Genomic DNA, 4,692 nt, shown 5'->3' with positions numbered 1-4,692 from the left:
TCTTCTCATTATCCGGTTGTGCTCAGTTATACCTGGTTACAGAAACATAATTTGTGTTATGACTGATGCACATCTGAGGTTTTGTCTTGGTCCCCTCAGTGTGATACTACCTGTATACATAGGCTGATTTAGTTGCTTTGTACCTCCTCAGTCTCTTCTGTTCCTAAAGGATACCAGGAGTAAGGCAATGCTGTCTAAGGTATGGTTGGGGGCTCTCCCTTTCCACAGACCCTATGATTGTGCTACTCAACTTCAACCGGATGTGAAGGGCTGAGTCTGCTCTCTGTCGATGGCAGAGAACCATGTCATGGATGATAATGTAGTGAGTCCACTGTCCTGGGGATTGATAAATCTACTTCATTAGCAGGAGCTTGTTTTATTTCAAGAGGTAGAGTGGCAAGTTAAAGCCCAGTATTGATTGTATTACAATTAAGTAGAAATGTGTACCCCATTCCTCTGATTTCAGAACTTCTTCACCACCTTAGGGGAGCTATCATCTTTACCAAATTAGATTTAAAAGGTGCATATAATCTCTTAAGAATCAAATAAGGGAATGAGTTCATATGAAGTGGGCATTATAAATAATTTGTTATGCCCTTTAAGCTATGTAATGCCTCCAGCTGTTTTCAAAGTATTTATTAACAATGTCTTCAAAGATATGATTCAGCAGTATGCAGTTTTATACCTGGATTACATCATAATTTACCCACCATCCTTAAAGGAAAACATTTTTTTTTTTAAATCAACTGGTGCCAGAAAGTTAAACAGTTTTGTAAATTACTTTTATATAAAAATCTTAATTCTTCCTGTACGAATTAGCTGTTTTATGCTCCACAGGAAGTTATTTCCTTTTTGAATTTCCTTTCTGTCTGACTACAGTGCTCTCTGCTGACACCTCTGTCCATTTTAGGAACTGTCCAGAGTAGGAGCAAATCCCCATGGCAAACCTATCCTGCTCTCGGCAGTTCCTAAAATGGACAGAGGTGTCAGCAGCAGAGAGCACTGTGGTCAGACAGAAAATAAATTAAAAAATAATATAACTTCCTGTGGAGCATACAACAGCTGATAAGTACTGGAAGGATTAAAATTTTTAAATAGAAGTAATTTACAAATCTGTTTAACTTTCAGGCACCAGTTGATTTAAAAGAAATGTTTTCCAGGGAAGTACCCCTTTAAAGGCCCACAAAGCAAATGTCTTCAGGGTAATACAAAGATTCAAGAGAATTGTCTATACTAAACTGGAAACTGGAAAAATTTGATTTTCACCAAAGCCAAGTCACTTTTCTAGGGTATGGGATTTCTGTGGAAGGGTTTATGATGGACCCACAGAAGTTATCAGCAGTACTACAATGGCCTTGTGGTACCAATGTATATTGTTTACAATGATTTTTGGGTTTTGCAATCTATTGCAGGAAGTTCATATGGGATTGTTTCTTCTATAGTAAAAACTGAATACATATATGGTCATTTGGATACAATATGGTCATTTGAAACTCTAAAAACTGCCTTTGCCACAGCTTCAATTGTGGTTCATCCAAACTAGCTCTACCGTTCATACTTGAAGTCAATAAGTCAGACAGGAGAAGACACCCTCCTGTCTCCACATGCTACTCAGGAAAACGCATTACATCCTTTTGGATTTCTAAGACACTTTCTTCAGTTGAATGCAACTTAAACATTTGTGATTTAGAGCTTTAAGCCATAAATTTCTTTCAAGGAATGGCGGCAGTTGCTTGAGAGTACTACCTACTATTCTAATAAGAGAAGAAAAGAGGAGCTTTGATTCAGAGCACAGTGTAATATACATCTAGGTATGCATGGAATGCATGTCTAGAATAATTATTCGAAAGGCCATAGGATATTATCCAGGATGCTCAACATTTCTTTGAAAACAGACACAGCACAATACAGAAATGGAATGTAGAGAGTTGAACTGGAGCACTCACTGCACTATAACATCTAGAATCCTTTATTTTTTGTCATGAAAATGACATGAATGCACAGTGGGAGACATAACTAGAGGATGGGGAGGGTGGTGTGTTGACAGCTGTATCGTACTGTACCGTATCTATTTTAATACTTACAGACCACAAAAAATTAGTATACCTCTTTGATTCCAAACATTTATCTCCACGACAGGATAGGTGGGCTCTCCTTCTTTCCTAAATCAAATACATGGTTATCTTACGGGCACTAAAAACATTAAAACCGATGCAGACAAAGAGTACCCATACAAAAATCATACCTGATGATTGCATTTTATCTAGTATACCTAACAGTCTAACCACTCAAAGCTCTGCTCTGCCTGAAAAGCCTAGTGAGAAGTACTTAGTGCCTGAACCACCCAGTCTACCTATGCTATGTAAGAAACCATAATTTCAAAGCAGCCAGGCAACAGTTATTGTGAGCCCTGTAACACATGTTCTAATGGCACAGTGTAAGAAAGGATGTGATAACATATGCTTTGGCCTTTCTGTGGGTCCCCTGCAGCCTATTCTGAATGGTAAGCACTTCTATACTTACTTACTAATAGTCCAGTCAATAAGTAGAAAATTTCACTGGGCACCGCTCAAATATCTAGTTTTCAGCAGTACACATGCAGCGTGGAAGTGACCGGACAGCTAAAACAGCAACTAGTGGTGTTCATATGTCCTGGCAGGTAAGTCCATAAATCGATAGGAATGAATAAGAAGAAAGTATAGGACGGAACACTCACCATGCAAGTTGCCTAAAAAAAAATATTTATTTGTATCTTCGTATCTTCATATACAAGGAGACTCAGCTATAGTGGGGAGACATACACGGATCGACATGCCATAGTGGAGCGATGTTTCACACCAAACAGGTGCTTCTTCTGGCTACCAATCAATCTGGAGGTATTTAGGAGGTATTTGAACTCAATGGGTTACCTAAGGAAATAGCCTACAATAGCAGAACCCAGCTTATATGCAAATTTTAGAATTGGGACATTACAATCGGGCCTTGAAGCAACACTGAGCTAAATGTAAAAGGAAAAAGTAGTAAAATAAAAAAAACTTTTGCTTACCTAATCCCGGTCCCTGAAGATGTCGTTCCCCTCCGTGCGCTCTGGTCCCTGCTCTATTCATCTTACAGGACCTTTCACTTTTCAGCCAATCACAGGCCGCAGTGGTGTAAAGCCTGTGATTGGCTGAAGGGGAAAGGGCTTGTTCTGCAGCAAATACACTAGGTTTGAAATCTGCCCGGCAAACCCAGTGTATTCTGCTGCAGGACAAGGTGACAAGGGGGGGGGGGGGGGATAGGAAGAATGTGACAGAGGGGGGATGTGACAAGGGGGGGGGGGGAATGTGACATGAAGGGGGGGATGTGACAGGGGGGAATGTGACAAGGGGGGGGATGTGACAAGAGGGGGGAATGTGACAGGGGAGGGGGAATGTGACATGAAGGGGGGGATGTGACAAGGGGGGGATGTGACAGGGGGAGGGGAATGTAACATGAAGGGGGAGAATGTGACAAGGGGGGGAATGTGACAAGGGGGGGGATGTGACAAGGGGGGAAATGTGACAAGGGGGGAATGTGACAAGGGGGGGATGTGACAAGGGGGGGAATGTGACAAGGGAGGGGGAATGTGATGGGGGAGATGTGAAATGGGCGGGGGGGAGATGTGAAATTCAGTGCAAAAAATTGTACCGCTTTTGGTACAAATTTCCAGAAAGAATCATACCGCCAGGGAGGTTAAGCTTAGTGAAGCGTATTGTACTCCCCTCATATCCACACTAGGTATGTCAGGCAGAGAAGTGCCAGGACTTTAACAGAGCAGTGGCAGAGGCCTAAATTCATTAGGCGCAGGCCAAGGTCACAGCAGACTAGGGACAAGTGGCAGAAGGAGTAACAGCGAGAGGCCTGACCTTCTTTTATCAGCTAGCGGTCGTGTCTCAACATCTGCTGACAATGATTGGTTAACTCGGTCATCCACTTCATCACAAGTGACATCTGACTGCCCCAGTCAACAGTCGGTGGGTTTCTCAGACCCAACCATCAGTTGGCATGGCCCGGGAGCAGTCCCTGTCCTCCCATTGCCTCTGTCCTATGCTGTTCCCTCCCCCATAGCAGTTTCCTATGTGGTTCAGCTCCACTTTTTAATCTACTAGATGGTCTACTAGAGGACAGTCAGCAGCTAGTGCCCAACCAAGAAGTGGAGGAGACATCTGCTTGGCGGGCATGTAGTGATGAGGAGAGTGGTGTGGTAGATGGTGTTGGGAGCTTTCAGGCTCCTGAAGTACACACTGTTGAGGAATCTGAGGAGGACATCAGTGAAATGCTGACACAACTCGATGATGATGAAGCCGATCGCACTTGGGAGCTAGGTACAGAAGGGGCTTCATCATCATCAACAGGAAAAGAGGGTGACAGGTTGCCCGTGAGGAAGCAGTTGAGCCAGCAAGGTGGTAGCATGGTTGGGAGCAGTGGGAAGTCTGGAGCCAAACATGCCCGGGGTATACCCCCTGCTTCGTGGCAGCCTACCTGCCCGGGAGGTAGTGGAACAGGGGTCCCGGGAGTCGGTATCATTAGCAGTCAGTCAGTGCAGACTGTTGGGGGGAAAATCAGCTACTCTACGGTGTGGCAGTTTTTCATCAAGTATTTGGAGGATGTAAACATGGCCACATTCAATTAAAAAAAAAATATCTTTAATCTTTTCAATTGGGAGGCCCT

This window comes from Hyla sarda, chromosome 1, assembly GCF_029499605.1.
Source record: "Hyla sarda isolate aHylSar1 chromosome 1, aHylSar1.hap1, whole genome shotgun sequence".
Classification (NCBI taxonomy): Eukaryota; Metazoa; Chordata; class Amphibia; order Anura; family Hylidae; genus Hyla; species Hyla sarda.
This window is presented reverse-complemented; position numbering follows the sequence as displayed.